Here is a 20,736-nt window from a genome sequence, read left to right on the forward strand (position 1 = left end):
TAACAACTCATCTTCATCAACTCATACTCACATAAGGGATCATTTTAGGAACTTCTTAGCTCAACAACATCAACACATAAAGAATCAAATAAATTGGGGACAAAACTCATTCAAACATACACCATACCCAGAAACTCTATTTTCAGGAACATCTAACCTCAAAGCAAGAATAGGGCACATGGGTGGACTCAACCCATGTTTTGGATAGACTTACATACCTTAGAATAGACTTGAAGAAAACCTTGGTGTTGGGTCTTCAATGGAGGACTCAAATCTTAAGCTCTTGGACTCTTTTTGTTGGAAATAGAGAAGAAGAAGAAGAAGAAGAAGAAGAGAGAGAGAGAGGTTTCTAGGGCTTTTAGAGAGAGAGTGAGCCTCCAAAAATGTGTTCCCAAAAGACAAAAGGTAATACATATATAATTTGGGTAAGTTCCCAAATTGCCCCTCCTCAAAAGTTCTGAAAAATAGGCAAAAATGCACCTGGCACGATAGTGGCGCGTCGCGCCATTACAGCGCCAGGGCAATTACGCCTAAAACCTGCACATCTCGTAGTGGCGCGCCATGCCAAGAACCAAACTACTGAGGCATGTTTCTGGCGCGATAGTGGCACGTCGTGCCCTTATAGCGCCAAGGCCAAAGTTTCCGGGTTTTGGAATTTGGCTTGAAAAACCTTGCACAACTTTTAGTGGCGCATCGCGCCAAGGACCAAACTACTGAGGCATGTTTCTGGCGCGATAGTGGCACGTCGCGCCCTTACAGCGCCAAGGCCATTTCCCCAGCAGTTGCAACCCAGGCCAAAAACGAAATTTCTGCCGTGCCAGTTCGTCTTAGGATCGTCATATCTTTCGACTCCGAACTCCAAAATTCACATTCTTGGTGACGTTGGAAAGAAGACTCGACGAACTTTAATTTGATGGGTCATGGGCCACCCAGATTGTCGTCTTTCAACAAATAGGGTTGTTAGAAGTCAACCCCTTATGCGAACTCCTCCTCAAACTTAGCTACGACGAATCTTTGGATTTAATTTGGTCCTAGGGGTCCTTCATGACCCCATATCACCTCTAATGCTGCTACATTTCTCAACGAATCATCTTACTCATGCGAATGCTCCCCAATACTCGGGTCCGACCCTATCCGAACACAAGAAGGGTCCGAATCTTAGGGAAAAATTTTGAGGGATGTTACAGTCTTATTTCTTCATTCACATTACATGTTCATATCTCCTGTGTAGTTACTTGTGTTGTATTTTTCTTATTTATATGTTGTTTATACTTGCATTATATTTGCAACTCAGTTGTCCTATGCGTACTGACTATCATTCGTTTGGTACTCATACTACACCTTTGCACCCTGCAGATTATAGTACGAGTTCTCGCCTTTTATTTAGATTTCATGTAGGGAAACTTTTGGACTTTGGAGACTAGGGTGAGCTCTTGGTGTTCGGAGTTATCGGTTTTTATCTATTTTGGCTAGGCTAGTTTTTATGTTGTATTCAGAGACAACTTGTATTATATTATAATTGTTAAAGCCTTTTACTCCTATTTACATTAGATGCTCGATTGTTGACTGATGTCAGGTCTTGGGAATAATTTTCTTGTTTTATATTCAGTTGTTTAGAAGGGGAGCCTTGGAGTAACTGGTAAAGTTGCTGTCATATGACCAGGAGGTCACGGGTTCAAGTCTTGGAAACAGCCTCTGGCAGAAATGCAAGGTAAGGCTGCGTACAATAGACTCTTGTGGTCGGGCCCTTCCCCGGACCCTGCGCATAGCGGGAGCTTTAGTGCGCCGGACTTCCCTTATATTCAGTTGTTTGCTTTTATTTTTTTTCCCTCATTTTTGTCAGCTGCATGCTTATTGTTGTTATCTTTCACGTGATAGCACACTTCTTTTGGTTTCGGGGTATGGATTAGACTTACTTACTAGCAGGGTGTAGTAGGTTCCATCATGACCTGAGAAGTAGGATCCTGACACCCTGTGTCTAATATTAGCATCAACACATTTCACCCTCGTACTTCAGACAGCATAATCAACTACAATATTTCGTTTTACTATATGCTTTCATGCTTATCACTCTCAAAATCATGAGATATATAATATATATATATATTTTTTTAATATATTATTTACTCACAACCGAAAAGACGAATGGGTTGAAATAATTGTAACAAAGAGAAGCTTTGGGAAATTTCTGATGATGTATTCCATATCCAAATTTTGTATTTATACAAGTATTTTTCATGAGAATAAAAGAAAAGAAAATAAACTACTTATCCACTTGTCACTTTGTTATTTGTACAATGTATAACAGAAAAATATTCCTCCACACACGTGACTTACATAAATGGCAGTCCGGTGCAGCTTGTTGCGCATAGCTTTAGGTAAGTCACGTGTGTGAAGCTTCCTTGAGCTTCTTATTTCCTCCAGTTGTCCCTTGATCAGATGGCCAAGATTGTTTTTCTGGTAATTTGATCAAGGGCTGCGATCCTTCCACGTCACTAAGAGACAAAGTCTTGATAAACATAGACTTTTATCAGACTTTGACCTCTTTTGTCTGAAACACCATTCTTATTCTCTCTCCTTTCTTTGCTCGATCTCCATTGCTTCGTTCATTTATGGAAGGAGACGATGTGTAAATGTCAATATGAGTTGCCTACTACTAATGGACTTGTGCACATGAAGAAGAAAATGAACAAAAACGTCAGAATCAATCATTTAATATAATAAAAATAAATCATTTATATTGATATTATCAAACATTACTTCCCAAGCAAAGATGATGCCTATTTTGTTTGAATTTTTGATCAATGATAAATTAAATTAAACCATATACTAACATAAATTGTTTTGGTTCGGCTTTTAGTTGTGTTAATGAACCTATTTGCAGATAGTGCTCTTCAGTGAATGATAAGGGTGAAATTTCACAGCCATTGAAGAAATCAGAAATGGTGGAGCAGCATAAAGCCATGGCTATGGAGATATCTGAAAAGAAGTAAGATCCCTTAATTATAAATTCTTATGAGCCATTGGATGCATTTTGAGCTAAATTTGATGATAATATTAGTGTCCTCAAAAATATTAGTTGCTTATTAACATTCATTAGCCCTACTCATTGCTTCAATGGCTCGATATGAAAGACGATCATTGGGGTTAGGGAGGTTAAAGTGAAGTGAGAGTCTTTTGGAAGATTATGAGCTTAGTAGTTTGGTAGTACGACGTGCAACTGATTTATGGCTTGAATGTTTCCAAATTAACCTGTTAGTGAAATTATTATGTATGATAGTACGAAATCGTACACATGCTTGTAATTTGTTTGTCCATCATAGTGTGGAAAATGTTGGGAAAAAAAGGTAATTATATTGTGAAAAAAAGCTTTTCCAAATTAACCTGTTAGTGAAATTATTATGTATGATAGTACGAAATCGTACACATGCTTGTAGTTTGTTTGTCAATCATATTGTGGAAAATGTTGAAAAAAAAGTAATTATATTTTGAAAAAAATTATGGAAAAAAATTGTCCGTGGTTAGCATGCTAGGCATGATTCCACGAGAAAGAAAAACATGTAAATCTAACTATTTTTATAGTATCCCGGTGTCATTAGTAGAGAATTGAATCAAAGATCGTAAAGCAAGATTCGGAAAAAGGTAAAATTAAAAAATAAAATTAAAAACATGCTTTAGTTGATTACTAACAAACAACGACTTGTCTGGTGATTTTGAGTATTAATATTCTTTTCCTTAAATGACTTGTAAATGACATGCGTGTCGAGGAAGGAAACCAAAAAAGAACTTGTAAAACTTAAGGATTGACTGGAGTAAAAAAGCTTGAAATTCAGGTGCAATAGTGCATAGATTGCTTAAGGGTTAACCAAAGTCAATCTTTGTCGTTTTCTATGATTTGGGGCATGAGATTGCTTCTCGTGTCTATAAACACAGCTAGAAGTATTGACCCGTACCAATATGTTGGTGCATGAAGAAATAGAAGAGACCTACTTGGTTAATGTGCAAAGAGTAAATTGTATGCATTAATTAAGGCTCACTCTCTGCAAGTATCAATATATATTGTTCTGCGAAATTAGAAAGAGGATAATCACTTTAAGTCTTATTGTATGTTCTTTGTGTTTAGTTTAACTCTTATTTTTATCTTGTTCTCTGTTTTTAGTTATTTAGTAAAATATATGTAACAGAAATTCTAATTGAATTAGTTCAAAGAAAAAGGAGCTACAGAAGATTTACATTGTTGGCCCTATGCTTACACAGACGATCATACATCTAGTTTTTGAATAAAATTTAAAATCATATTTTATCTGGAGGATGAAGTCGCAGGAGATTCAGTAGAGGAGATAGAGCTGGTAAGGATGACCATTAAGTTGGACTTTGTAAAATCTGACTCACTTAATTGGGCTATTAAGTTGGACATTGAATGCGAGTGATCTTGAACTTTTGATCTTGCCCATGGACAAAACTTCAAGTTTAAGAGGTTCTGACCTCTAACCTTGAAACGTTTGTCCATGAGATAATGTCACGCCCCGGGAGGGTACCCTAGACGTAACCGAAACTCAGGAACCATTTCTGACTCCCAAGCGAACCACATAGCTTGATCACACATCCGTTCATTCATTCATTCAGCGGAAAGTTGAAAAATAAAGAATAATTTAGCGGGCAACTCAAATCACCCATCCAACTCAAAGAATAAAGGTCATGGGCCAACAGATCAACTAAAATATTTGTCATAAAAAAATAGTTTGACAAGAATAATTTAAGGAACGAAATACTCAATCGACCCTTCACTATCTAGTCTATGAAGCCTCTATCACTACTATATAATTGGTGCCAATGACATGTTCATGGCTACCTCAAATAAAAATAGAAAGGGCTAACTCGATGCAAGATTACATAAGCGGTGTCCTCCGAAAGTGGGGAAGGACTCACCAATACGCTGGGTGTGTATAGATCTTCAATGGTGCTTCTATTGACGATCTCTTAAACATGTCTCTGCATCATGAAACGATGCAGGTCCAAATGGACGTCAGTACGTGGAATGTACGAGTATGTAATATGGCAGAATAAAACATACCTCAAGGAAGAATATCATCGATCCAAATATCTCACATCAGAAAGATAAGAGAGACTCAAATAAGATAAGTCTAAAGTAAGAATACATTTTTAGACAAAGACCAATCATATACCATACAATCCAATCCAATCATGTACAATACAGTGCAATTATATCATTCAATTCAATTCAATCATATACTGTTAACTCGAAGTCAATCACATATCATCTAATCCAATCACTCATATATCCATCCAAATCATGTACAATCCAATCACAACTCGTCTAACCCAATCCGACCATATACCCTCAACTCAACAATTAACTCGAAGGACTCAACTCAATAAATAAGTAACAACTCACTCAAGTGTCCTAAGTCTAACAAGAAATGGTTTAGACGGGACCAAATCACATGCCACTCAACTCAACTGACTCGGAGTACTATCAAGACCTAAATGGGAGTTTCTCTTATCCGACAACCATCATCTATGAGCCAGTGATAGTACAACAAACAGACGTTGTTGCCATGTCCGTCCATACCTTGCCAGGGCATGAACGCCTCCCTAATCATGGATACCATCGATTAGTCAAGTCCTATCATTTCAGGACAATAAAATGGGAAACATCCGACTTTAACGGTTCAATCCCACGGGAAGCATCCGACTTTAACGGTTCCATCCCTACCTATGTTGGCGGCGTAGTTTCTGGGGTTCGAGTATGGACTATACTCTCACCCGCTTCGGTCCTCGATACTCCTCCCATGACTCCATGCTCATAAGACTCCATCCAATCATCTCAAACAAGCCCTCACGGCTAGTTTCATTTAGAACCTTGCCAACTCATCAACTCTATCCTCAATTCAACTCAATCGAGTCATAATGGCAAGTCTCATTGGACTCTTTTCAAAACTCAACTCAAATCCGGCCTCATTGGACTTCTTTCAAATCGACTCATCTCAAATCATCAAACTCTTCTCTTTAAAATTTGTACAATCTCAACTCAATGAATGCAGGAAATATTTTGTACATTAAAATATAATTTCAACTCCTCAACTCAATCTCAAAATAGATATTTTAATGTAAAAATATTCAACTCATTTAAAGGCTCCTCATACTCAACTCATACTTAAACTCCTTTCTAAATCAAAGATGAAACTAATAATTTTTTAGACTCAAAATAGTATGTAAATAGTTTATGCAAAAAGGTTCACAAATAATTTATTTAAAGCTCCTCCTCAAAAGATCATTTATTTTCAAAATATTCCTAAGACTCCAATCAACTCAAATTATGCACATCACATACCACAAAATCACATTAGACTCCAATCCACTTCATCACACAACATCCTCATCAACATAACCTCTTCATTCACATCATCGTCAAATACCATTATTCACATCATCATCAAACATCATCATCACATCATCATCATCATCAAACATTATCATCACATCATTTTCAAATATCATCATCACATCAATCGTCAAACATCTATTCCAAAATCCTTATTTTAGTCCTATGTTCAATTTATGAAAGCAAAAAGACATTCTTAACTATCCAATTCATTCTTTTCATTCCAATCAATACACATATACACAAAACCATCCATCTCAACTCAAGACAAATTATGACCAAAGAAATCTCATCTTGGGTTCATGTGAATGAAACATGAATCCATACTCTCAACAAAACTCAACTCAAAAATATCGTCAACATCTATAAATCTATATACAAAGATACATTTGTAGTCAATAATTATGAAAGATAACTATTTAGTAACTCAAGTCATTAAAAACATCAATCAACCAATAGTAGCAAAAAACATTCTATAGTTTAGGAAAACTTTCAAGAAAAACCTTCTTAGAAGGTTCAACTCTTTCACAACTCCTATCCAACACATCATGGGCATATGGAAGAACTCAATTCATATTTTAGGTTAGCCTTACATACCTTGTGAAGACTTTGAAGAGACCTAGTTGTTGGGTCTTCAATGGGAGACTTGAATCCTTGAAGCTCTTGGAACAAATCCTTGTTGGAAATGGAGAAGAAGAAGAAGAAGAGAGAGGGATTTTCTAGGGCTTTTTAGAGAGAGGGTGAGGGATTGAAAAATGGTCCCAAAACGTGCTAAGGCTGATACATATATAATTTGGGACAAATTCCCAAATTTGCCCTTTCTCCAAAATTCTGAAAAATAGGCTGAAAATGCTCCTGGCGCGATAGTGGCGCGTCGCACCATTGCAGCGCCAGGTCGATTAGGCCTAAAACCTGCACACCCGTTAGTGGCGCGCCGCGCCAAGGACCAAACTACTGAGGAGTGTTCTTGGCGCGATAGTGGCGCGTCGCGCCCTTACAGCGCCAAGCCCAAGTTTTCTGGTTTCTGGAAAATAGGCTTGAAAAACCCTGCTACCCAATAGTGGCGCATCGCGCCAGGGACCAAACTACTGAGGCATGTTCCTGGAGCGATAGTGGCGCGTCGCGCCCTTGCGGCGCCAAGGCCATATTCCCAGCAGTTGCAACCCAGGCCTAAAATTCCCGTCGATCTAGTTCGTCTTAGGATCATCATATCTTTTGACTCCGAACTCCAAAAATTACATTCTTGGTGGCGTTGGAAAGAAGACTCAACGACCTTTAATTTGGTAGGTCGTGGTCCATCCAGTTCATCATATTTCAAACGATATGGTCATTAGAAGTCGACCTTTATACAAACTCCTTCAAAAACTTACCCAAGACGAATTCTTTTGGACTTAGCTCGGTCCTAGGGGTCCTTTGTGACCCCACATCACCTCTAACACTCTTTCAATTTCTTGGAGAATCATCTTAACTCATGCATATATGTCACAATACTAGTGTTCGACCCTACCCGAATACAAGGAGGGTCCGAATCTTAGGGAAAATTTTTGGGGAGTGTTACAGATAAGCAGTGTTCAAGACATGTTATTGAGTGTAATTTCCTATGCGCTTAATTAGTTTCAAGCAAAAAATCTATTAATGTATGTTATTTTATTTCAATATCCTAATTATGTACTGTTTCACGGGACACAATTTCATGAGTACTTTATTTGGACACCGCTATTTAACTCGTACCTATTTTAAATATTTTTTGCACATCTAACCATTTCAAAGCAATAGTAGACATGAAATTAGTAAAGCTTAACTTCAATCAATGCATATATGACTTGTTCAAAGTGGTTAGACTTGTAAATTTTAATGCAATGTGAATATTTCTTAAATAAAAATAACATACTTTGTGTAATTTCCCTAGTAAAATTTGAAAGGATGGTATGTACGCATACTTTACATCTGACATACACATACATCATGCTGGCTTCTATTTGATTAAACAATAATTTATTTGTTTTAGAAAAAAATTATGTGATCTGAAGAATTATAAATAAACGGTATCAATATATAGAGTTGTCAACATGGACTGCTCAACCTAACCCTAAAGAGTTAACGAGTTAAATGGGTTAGGACGGGTTAATCCTTTTAACTAAAGAGCCTATAAAATAGCAGTCCAACCCAGTCCTAAGTGGGCTACATATTGGGACAGATTGATCCTTCAATCAAAAGATGAACAACATTGGCCTCTTAGAAAGACTATCAAACATTGATAAACACAACTAATACGTCAAAAATTCACATGTCTATGAGTTGCACACACTTTAGTGGAATACTTACAAAACAACATAATAGACAAGATACAAAAGTCAACTTTCATAGAATTCATAAGAACAACATACATTGCATGATCATTTTTTTCATAAACTAGACAAGAAAGGATAAATAAAAAATTAGGTATAAACACAAAAATAAAAGAAGTCAAATATTCATAGTTATAATAACTTTAATTGCCTAGTTTCTGAAGATTTGACAAAAATTAACACTAATTAAAATATATATAATAATTTTTTTAAAAATTCACGACCTACAGGCTGACCTCTAAGACTCGCGGGTTGAGCCTATAAGGTTGGCAGGCCAAATGAGGTTGGTTTAAAAAGTCTCATTCCTAAATGGGCTTAAATTTTTTGGCCCAACCTCACTTAATTCAAGGATCGGATTGGGCCGGTGTCATAGGGCAAACCCATTTTGACAAGGGAAATTACACAACTAAGCTAATATATAAAACTTAATTATGATATATAACTGCAGTTTTAAATAATTACAAATAAGGGTTGTAGTTTAATATTTTAGCTATGAAGTGGGCCCCACATTGGAAGGTTTAAGGGGTTTGTATCAAATCAATGTCTTTCAAATCTTATACAAATCTTTTCACCTTCTCTCTTCCCTCAAACTCCTTTTTTCTCTCATCTTTTCACCTTTTCACCTTTTCTCTCCCCTCAAACTCGTTTCTCACTCAAAAGAATCGATCATCTTCTCCATAAATATCTCATCACGGTAAAAATTTAATTTTTTTTTTCATTTTTTCCCTCCTAATTTGAAGCATTCATTATACATCAGATTTAATTATTCAAGTAAAAACATTTGTATTAGTGTGTATATTATTTGCGTGTATATAATATAATTATACTAATTTACAATTTTAATTATAGTCTATATTTTTTGCACAAATTTTACAAATTATGTTAATGTTGATTGATTATTAGGTTGTCCAATATATGATCAAAGAAGGTCCTAAGGAAGCACCTCATGAAAATGTTGATGTAATGGAAAATCTTGCCAAATATCTATAAGAAGATCAATTCAGACGCTTTTGTGAAATAGAATATTTTGTCAATTTGACTGCTATGAATCGTTGTACTGTTCAAGTACAGATTGTTAGGTGTTTCACGCAACTACAGTTAGAGGACAGTTCAAAAGATGAGTATTTGATTCACGTTAATGACACAACATTACTTTTCTCCCGTAGAGAGTTTTTACTTATATCGAGGTTGAAGTGTAGTGAGGACTGGTCAAATTTTGTGTTTGACACTGAATAGCCGAACAAATTGCTTGTTTAGTATTTTCAGGAAAGAGACAATGTCACTTGAACTGGTTCAAAGTTTTATTGACAATGTATGGGGTGACAACGATGAAGATGCTATTAAATTTACAATTTTATATTTTGTGCATACCTTTCTGCTTTCTAAGGAGCCTAATAGTGTGTCTATAGAAAGATTTGAGTTTGCTTGGTAGAATCTGGTAGATATACTAATGATGTCTGGGGTGCAAAACTTTTGATGAACTCATTACGTATATCTATAAGAAGATGACACCAACAGAAAAGTACTACAGATTCCATGGTTTCCCGCTTGCTATGCAAATATGGTTGTATGAATGTTGTTCAGAAGTTGACCCCAAAATTATTGTGAAGGTTTTTGATCAGATTCCAAGAATTCGTAACAGGGAGATGAAGAGTGAAAGACCTCATTTTGGTTTCTTAATGAATGGCATATTTCGTGACGACAATAATCCGGTATGTGGATTTTCATTTGCAATTAATTTCTTTATATAAGGTCCAAGAAACACTCCTTTGAACTCTTTCCAATTCATGGGATCCGCCTCCTTGGGCCTCTCACTCTTCCATTGATCAAACCAAATCCTAGCGACACCTCTCAATTGATAAGTACCCAACTCCACCTTCTCCTTCGAAGTCACTCCCATAATATCCACTATCTTATACACCTCATCAATAAACTCTTGAGGATCCTCATCAATTTTCAAATCATGAAACTCGGGAGGGTTCCTTTTTACAAAATCTCTTACCTTAGAAGCCGGAGTAGGAGCATTAGGAGGAGCAACAACCCCTTGGTTGGCCACCACATGATCTAACATAATGATGCGGTCCAGAACTCGGCATTGGTCATTTGGTCAACGAGAGGATCATTAACTTGAGGGACTTGTTTTTGTGGAGGCATTTTCTAAAAATTGCAAAGGCCAATTGTTAAGAAAAGAACCTTAAGGCACAACTCTGCCGCACGACATAGATCATGAAAGAAATGACACATTTCCCTAAATGCCTCATAGACTACTATTTATATATGTGGCGCGCTTCATACCGATGAACAAGACTCTATTCGATGCGACATGTTAGACACCCTATGATACTTGAATCTTGTAGTCTAATACCAAGTTTGTCACGATCCAGACTAGGGCCTAGTCATGACACAGTGATTGGGAACCCGAAGGTTCCCAACCAAGCCTCTTAGCATATATCGCATTTATAAGATAAGGTAAAATCTTAATAAAGACAAGCAGAAGAATAATTTTAAAAATGGAAGTCTAGAAATGAAAAATGAAAACTCAACTCATATGTCCAAATGGACTACACGAACTCTTTGTCTAAACATGCCTCTATTATACTAACATAAGTGGGGGCATAGAATAAGCCACTAGCTCCCAAACAAGAAAAAAACATCTCAAAATAGCAACATAGTCTAGATGTAGCAAGGAAAGAAATAAGCTCGATAGGTAGTCCACGAAGCATGAGGACTTACCAAATCAAGTGAACAAGTCTTCTATCTAGCCACGAGAGTGTGTAGGGTGATCATCGAGTCCTACACTACAACACAATATAGGCAAATATAAGTATACGTTAGTGCTTTGAATGTACTAAGTGTGTAACCAATGCAATACATGAGATAAAAATAATGGTGGATGATCAAGTCTAGAACATATAATAAGTAAACGATTTATACGTGATAATGAATCAAGAGTAAGGTTAATGTCATTTAAAACCATAATAAAATCTTATGTAGAGAACTTGTATAATGCATGTATAGTCATGAGTCATAATGAGAAATCATAAAAAGAGCTTGTAAGTTCATAACTAGTAGTAAGGGTCATAAATCATATCGAGAGTCATAAAACCATAGGTGAGAGAGACATACTTTACTTTGTGGGGGACATATTAACTATAGTAAGAATTACCTTAAACATTGGTAAAGGAGACCTTGTACCTTTGTGAGAGCGACCGTTAACCGACATAAACCATGTGATCTATAACATGGAGTCCCGATGTTACCCCTACACCAGAAGAAAAGGGGAGACTACTTGCCAAGGTAGACTCCATCATGCTTAAGTGGATCCACTAAGCTACACTAAGGATCGAGCCTCAACTAGGGTGACCCTCAAAGGAATTAAGCCTCTTCTGCGGGTGATCCTTTATCCTATAGTGTCACATAGTTATGGGATAATGGGATATTTGTACGGGTCTCTTTCCTTTACTACGGGAGAGAATGCCCATCCCAAGGTCCACTTGGTGCTAGGTAAACTCTCAATAGAAAAGACAAACCATAAGACATAAAGTCAACATCATGTGGGGGGGGGGGCATATCTATTACCTGTCCACTCTTGATAAGAATATAATTATAAAATCGCTCCTTAACTTTATCTCACGTAATGTGAGTATAGACTTTCCACCATTATATATCTTTATTCGTAAAACAACTTTAGGGCCTTAACTCACTCTACCATTACTTGCTTGAAATGTCATAAAAACATCATTCATAACCTCATTTATATAAAGCATATTTAAACTCATTCATAGACCTTGTCAAACATTCATAAAGCTTTCATTGGATATAACTTGAAATTCGAGATCATAACTTATACTTGTAAATTTGGGTAAAACATTCATACATGATCAATTGGATTGGAATTCATAGAGTTTGAGTGAAAATATACATGACCATATACTTCATATCAATCTACATATATTTCATGAAGATGCAATCAATTTGAAACATAATCGAATGTACCAATAATCCATATGATAAACCTAAATATCAATGTAGGAAATTTATAGAAAATCATTGAAATCATGATTTATAATCTTCACCAATATTCCATAAGTCTCAAACATCATTTATAAAGCCTTCATTGAGAAACCCTTTGAAACTAATCATAAAAGGGCATCCCGGTGCATTAAAACTTCTGTTATGCGCAGAGTCCGAGGAAAGTAATCATAGTTCATGAAAATCATCATTGAAAATAGCATTATGCACGGGAATTCATTATTCAACTAGAAATCATGCAATTAATGTAGAATTATGCTTATAATGATCATTGATGACAATTTAAAATTTTAATTGAAATAACTCGATGCAATTCATCAAGCTAGGGTTAGAAACCAATGAAATCTAAGGAGATTTTTGAGAAAAATCTTGAAACTACAATGGTGAAAGAAACCCATGGATCAATCTCCAAATATCTTGATGAAATCAACTCAGAAATTGAGAAGGAATCTTGATGAAACTTGAAACCCTACCTTGAATTTATAGGAGAAACTTGAGAGAGATTTGATAGTCTTGCCTTAGAAAAATTTATGAGGATGAATAGAATAGAAGAGGAATATGAAGAATTAGGTTAATATAGACTTTGAACTTAGCCATAAAAGTGTTTAGGTTCATTGAACCAAATTTGGAAAAAGGCAAAAATACCCTTCACTAAACTTCAGAAGACCCTGATTTCAGGGCCTTTGATCTTTTCTTACAAGTCGTAATTACGACTTGTCAAAGTCCTTACAGTTCGTAGACCCATTCGTCCTACAGGTCTTGAAAACCTGTAAATTTCCTGAGTCTCTAAAGTTTCATTACGAGGGCCTTCTACGAATCATAATCATGTCTACGAGTCGTCAACATGACTCGTAGAATCTCCTTCACTTGATTCCATTTCCAACCTCAATACCACTTCTATGAGTCAGTCCTACGACTCGTAGGTTGAGTTGTCAACTAGAAGACAATCCAAAATTTCCTTCATTTTTTCCTTCGTTTCAACTTTCCAACTTTCGGGGTCTTAAAAATAGTCTATTCATGCATGATTTGAGTAAATTGCATGTTTTTAATAAGTTTTGCAATGACCTTTATGCTATGAATTTCATGTTTGAAGTTATGAATTTATGATCAAGGATTTATGTATGATTTATGAAAGTTATGTATGATGATTCAAGTATGTTTTCAAATTTAAAACCATGAATTGTGAAAGGTTTTCTCACAATATATATGTTATGATTATTTGGATGCTTAAAAAGGTAAGTGTCCACAAGTTCAAATTATGACCACGATTTTCAAGGAGCTATTCTTATGTTATATTTTCATGATATTGGATTGGTTGATTTACATTTTCTAATGACTATGTTTTATGTATTTTGTTGGGATTTACTTAGCACTGAGCAAACTTTATGGCGGGGATCCACGAGTGAACCCTAGTAACAACCGTTAGTTCCAAAACTACGTGCCACCAAAGGTTTGCCTTTGAAGCTTAGCTAGTAGATCGACATAGAGCTTATCTTTATATTTATGATACGGAGTCTATCTTGGAAAGAAGTCTCTCTCTTCTTGGTTTGGGAGTTACATCGAATTTCATGTTATAGCTCACATGGTGTTACATGTCGGTTATGGTTAATATCACATACGTATATGCTATGTTAAAAGTTTTTTTGATGTTTTATGATGCATTGACCATATGCTATGTCTTAAAAGTATTTTCAAGTTTTACTCATGTTTTTATGCTATTGGTCATGCATCATATGTTCATATTGACTATTTCCGATTATCATTATTCATCTATACTTCTCACATACTTGGTGTATTCCATGTACTAATTCATATTTTCCCCTACATTGTATCATAATTTATGTCTAACGATCACCACGCACACTCCACTCGTGGCTAGAGCTTGATATACTATTTCCATTTATTGGTGAGTCCTTATATTTTGAGGACGTGATATTTATGATTTATATGGTTTCTTGACTTTTATTCCTTATGTTGGTGAGTTAGGATCTTGTCCTATGCCCGTTTATAGTAGTAAAGGCATGTTAGATGTTCATGGAGTTTATGTTAGCTTCTTTCCATTGGACTTTGAGTTTGATTCCTTATTTATCGAGACATTCACATTTAAACCTTTATTCCGCATTTATGATGTTTCTTGTTATGTCTTAATTACCTTATGTATACTCGTGAATGATATGGTAAGAAGCTTGGTTGGAGGCCTTCGGGATTCTAATCATTGTTCACACTTAGGGTCAAGCAAAGTGTTATTCATATGTGTGAAGTGCGCCACATCTATGAATATAAAGTTATGAGGCATTTAGAAAACTTCACTTTCATCAGTCTTATCTAGTGTGATAGAGTTTAACACTAAGGTTTTCCTTCCAATGCTTTCTCTTTGCGATTACAGAATCATGCCTCCAAGGAGAATCCCCACAAGATTGAATATCAATGAGGAGCAACAAAATCCTCAAGTTACAAATAACCCTTGAATGAGCAAGTCTCTCACATGGAGTTTTGGGCCATATTTTAAGTGTTTTCCTAAGCCATATCCACTCAAGCTAATAGGGATGTTATAGCTCTCATGAATCCAAATGTGGGTATGATGTCTAGTCGAGTTTGTGATTTCATCCGCATGAACCCTCCCGAGTTTTATGGCTTTAAGGTGTACGAGGATCCATAAAATTTATTGAGGGTATTTCTAAGATTAGTCCAGTGGAAAAGACAGACTTGACAGTGTATCAAATCAAGGGGGTTGCCCAAGTTTGGTATAATCAATGGAAGAGTGGAAGAGGTAGAGATGATGGTCCCATTGATTGAGAAGAGTTCTAGAGTACTTTCATTGACAGTTTCTTTTCTTTGGAGTTAAGGGAAGCTAAGATGCAAGATTTCATCAATTTGCGACAAGGTAATATGAGTGTGAGGGAGCATGCCCTCAAGTTCACTAAATTGTCAAAATATGCTCCTTTTATGGTTGCCAATCCTAGAGCCCATATAAGCAAGTTTGTTTCAGGCATGCCAAACTTGGTGGTTAAAGAGTGTAGAACCTCTACGCTAATAAAGTAGATGGATATCTCTAGGCTCATGATATATGCCGAGAAAATAGAGGAAGAAAATTTGAAGGAGAGGTATAGAATGGAATCCAAGAGGGCTTGAACCAATGGTGGTGAATTTTCATATGATAATTCGAGAAATAGTAGTCGTTCTCAATTTCTCCAAAGTTACTCCAACCAAAATTCTTCTAACACTCCTCCTCTAAAGTTCAACAAAGATAAGGCATTTAAGCCTCAAGGAGAAGCCCTGAGTGGTCAACATATTCCCCTATGCAAGAAGTGTGAGAAGAAACATATAGGGGAATGTCTAGCGGGTTCAGGTTCTTGCTTTAGTTTTGGAAAGACAGGTCACCAAGTGAAGGATTGTCCTTCGAGTGCTACTAGAGGTGGAGATGGCCGACCCAAGACTCAGCCTCAGATAACTATAGGACGATCGGCTCATCATAGTACTACTTCAGGTGGCGGTTAATGCCAAAATATATTTTATGCCTTACAAACTCGTCAGGAGTTAGAGGATTCCCCCGATTTTGTGATTAGTATGTTGAAAGTCTTTGAGTTTGATGTTTATGCATTGTAAGATCCGGGTGCTACTCTATCATTTGTTATTTCTTATCTTGCTATGAATTATTTTGTTAGTCTCAAGATCTTGTTAGAGCCTTTTCGGTCTATACTCCTGAACTTATCAAGAAAATCCAAAACAAGCTACAGGTGTGGAAAGGTAAAGTGTTATCTTTTGGGGGGGAAATTGTATTGATTAATCGTGTTCTTTAGAGTATCCCAATCTATCTGCTATCTGCCATCTATCTTCCTAAATGGGTTATTCATGATATTCATAGAATGTTTGCAAAGTATCTATGGAACTCTAAGGAAAAAGGCAGAGCTAAGCACTAGATAGCTTGGTATGATGTTTGTTTTCTAAAGGAGGATGAGGTTCTTGATTTCAAATCTTTATTTGATGTGTCTAAGGCTTTATTTACTAAGCTATGGTGGAATTTTTGAACTACTAACTCTGTATGGTCTAACTTAATATGGAATAAGTATTGTAAAAGGATCAAACAAAATGTGGTGGAATGGAACAATGGGTCTTTAGTATGGAAGCCTATGCTGCAAGCAAGAGATGTTTTTATCAGAAAATCTAGTGAAAACCTAGAGGAGGGTATTCTAGTGTTTGGTTTGATAATTGAACTCAACTAGGGAATCTTCATTTTTATATGCCTGGTAACCATAATTATGATCTGTTAGAAGAAGTGAAGCAATTGAGGACAGAGGATGGTTAGAATGAAGCTTTACTGACTGATAGTTTCAATGAGGAAGTGGTTAACCACATTCAGGAGGTGTTGGGGAATCTACAAATGAGTGATACTAGAGACAAACCTTGGTGGATGCTTACAGGGTCTGGTGGCTTTTCTGTTAAGAGTGCATGGGATATTTTAGACAAATGAGGATCTTCATAAAGATATTATGGTTATTTTGGAGAAAGGTCTACCAGTTAAAGTGTCTTTTTTTATGTGGAGAATTTTGCATAAGAGAACCCCAATTGGTGGAGTTCTTATAAGAATGAGAATTGCAGACTCTGTACATTGTTGTTGTTGCAATAAAAATGTACATGAGACCTTTGATCATTTATTCATCAACTGCAATGTGTCAAATAGTGTGTGGAAAATCTTTGCAGAGGCTGTTGGGATTCATGGACCTTTTGTACAACTTAAACAAGTAATTGAGTTATGGTGAAAGGCTGTGTGTGTGGTCAAACTCAAACATGTGTTCAAATTTGAGCCTTCTATCATTATTTGGCACATATGGAAGAGGATAAACATAATTAAACATGGAAGTAATATGTCCAAAATGGCTATGATCATGAGTATAAATAGGCACTTGGTATGGTTTCCAAACTAAGATACCCATGGATGGTAGATATACCTAATTCAGGTCTAGTTTTGGTTAGAATTTTAGAAGAATATTCACCTGTCATTTGGAGCAAAGTTGTAATGTGGAAAGCTCCTAATAACAATTGCTATAAGTTCTATACAAATGGTGTTAGTAGGATTAATCCTGGGCCTGCTTCTCTAGCTTTTTGTATCAGGAATTGGGAAGGAGATCTGGTCTATGCTGAAGCAAGAAGCATCAGAGAATGTTTAGTCATTGAAGCATAAATAAAAGCTATTAGGAATGGATTAGAATATTGTCTGTCTAAAGGCCTAATTCCTTTAACTATTGAGACTGACTCGTTAATTGCAAAGAAGATTTTAAATGGAGTGTGGGAAGTACCCTGGCTGATATATGTTGATACAAGAAGTATGAAAGATATGATGCATAAGGGAAAAGTGGAGATTAAGCATATATACAAAGAAGGAAACAACCTGGCTGATTTTTTCACTAACTAGGCTTTTAGTTTTGCAGATAAAAATGTGCAACAATTCCATAATATTAAAGAACTCCCATAGAAGGCAGGATCAATTCTATTGCTAGAGAAAAACAAATGCCCTAGTCTAAGAATCAAAATATTCCAAAATAGGGCTTCAAGCTGAGTAGATGAAGATATGAACTAGCATGTACAAGTATTCTGAGATATCATGGAGATAAAAAACACAGGCATAACCATTAGTTTCTACAATTTGATAGGAATTTGGTTCGAACTCATACCTTGGATCCAAGAGCTCTTGCAGTGTTATTAGCTCATTGAGCTCAGTCTGCAGAGTTTGAAGAACCATGGTTTTGATCTTGAAACCATTTTATGTTTTTTGAAGGTTGTATATCCTTTGTTGAGTTCGTGTCCTTTTTTGTGTTGAAGAAGTCTTCACTGAGTCGACTCTATGGAATTTGTGAGACCTGTGAATGCCCAGTATGGAAGTCCCTCAAACTCTTGAGAATTTTACTGAAATCAGCTTGTTGATGCAGCCCGCCGGTGGTGTTCGTTGCTGAAGAAGATGGTCAGAATATTTAGATCCCTTTTTGTTTCCTTTTTAGTTCATTTCCTTTCTAGTTGTTTCTTGATTTGGATTATTTTATTTATGTTGCTTTTGGACCCAGTTTTTATTGGGAAAATATGTGTTTTTTGCTTTTCTTTCCGTTAATAAAATGGGCCCTACCAGATTTGGACAAAAAAAATTAGTTTTTAAAGAATTTTGGAAGAAAATAATGGAATAAATTGATAAAGAATCGTTAGAGGAACTTACCCAAACCAAATTTTTGCAGGGATTCACTTCAAAATTGCCTCTCTCAAGCACCAAACTGAGAAAGAAAGGTGGGATATGAAAAATGGGAAGAATTTTGAAAGTTGACACTTTTCAGGGATGAAAAGCACATCACAAGTTACTAACTCTCACGATCGCAAAGCACCAGAGAGACCACCTATCAAGATAGCGGACCTACCTTTCACGACGCGAAACACACTGAGAAAAGTGGTCCATCGCGATCGCATGACCTCCAGTCGCGATTGTGAAGCTTCCAAGATCAACATATCGCAATCACATGACTTCAGGTCACGATAGTGATGAACCAAACCAGCCTGCACCAGAACCAGCAGATCAACAAGAATTCAACTAAAAATGTCTCTAAATAGACCTTCGAAAATTGTTTGGGTTCCGATAAAAATAAAACGGATACGCTACCCTGTAAAATTGTCATTCCAGACTCAATGAGATCTTATTTCGAAGCAATCTCTGGAGTTTTCCCTTATCCGAATGGGTCTTTGAATTTCCAAGAAAAAAATTATTATTATCAAAATATCCTCACGGACCTCCTCTTAGGCCTAAAATTTCAACTTCTCACCTAAACATCCAAAATACAACCTATGGTCTCGGAGGCCTAACCAACCATCCTACTAGACCAAACTCAACGTTGGACGCAATGAAACTAACAGATTCACCATTCGGTGCTCGAACCCCAAAATATTGATCAAAGTCAACTATCTCATTATAACAAACTCAAAAGACTCAAAATTACCAAAATCTCACCCCTCGATCACATCGAGGACTACACTAACCACCCCGACATCACATACTAAGCATGAAAACACTAAGGAAAAGGGGAAATAGTCATTTCACATATAAAAGTAATTTCTTAGGGATGTTATAGTACATCCTGATCTCCTTCTTGCATCAAGGTCCATGACTTTCACCTAGAGTACGTGAGATAGCTGCTAGTTGCTTCGGTAGGCGTCACATACCTTTTACTTATGTCTTAATCTATTCTAGATATGAAGACATTCAGACTTGTATTTTGTTTGAATCTATATTGTTCTAGTGGTTTGTACATGTTAGGGCTGTACAGGGCAAACCGATAAACCGCACCAAACCGACAAACCGAACCAAACCGAAAAAAATACCCAACTAGTGGTTTGGTTTGACTTGGTTTGGTGTTTGGAAAAAAAACCCGACCATTATAGGGTTGGTTTGATTTTAACTAAAAAAAGTCAAACCGAACCCAAACCGACCCGATTATAGATATACTACTTTTAAATTATGTTATACATAAAAATATTTATTAAAATGTAATTTATTAAAATGTAATTTATAAATATTTTTTAAAATTTTTTCATAATTTTTATTTTCTTTCTTACATTTAGATTTGGACTTGAGAAACCCATCTAAATAATATACAAAAAAAGCCCATCTTATAAAGTTATATTATAAAGTTAATACTTCAAATAGTGTTCTGCCTCCATCTTATATGTTGATATTTTGTACTAAAACTCTTTTTAAGAAGCACTGCTCTGTGCTTTTTATTAGATACTATGAAAAACCCGAGAAACTCAAAAAAACCCGAAAAACCCCAAAAAATCCGAAAAAATCCGAAAAAGCCAAAAAAAATTGATATCGAAAAACCCGACTTTTATTGGTTTGGTTTATAGATTTAATAATCCGACACAAATGATTTGATTTGATTTGTAAAAAATCTGAACCAACCCGGTCCATGTACA

At 36.1% G+C, this 20,736-nt stretch overlaps 1 long non-coding RNA gene across 1 annotated transcript; it reads right to left on the reverse strand.

The window, feature by feature from the left end:
- Positions 1-4,711: 4,711 nt before the first annotated feature.
- Positions 4,712-18,814, reverse strand: LOC129881691 (uncharacterized). The gene is made up of 3 exons (XR_008765674.1): positions 18,459-18,814; positions 11,488-11,552; positions 4,712-4,992 (listed from the first exon to the last, which is right to left on the reverse strand). It is a non-coding gene; the product is annotated as an uncharacterized LOC129881691 (long non-coding RNA).
- Between the last annotated feature and the right edge of the window lie 1,922 nt (positions 18,815-20,736).

The sequence above is a fragment of the Solanum dulcamara genome, chromosome 3, assembly GCF_947179165.1.
Source record: "Solanum dulcamara chromosome 3, daSolDulc1.2, whole genome shotgun sequence".
NCBI lineage: Eukaryota > Viridiplantae > Streptophyta > Magnoliopsida > Solanales > Solanaceae > Solanum > Solanum dulcamara.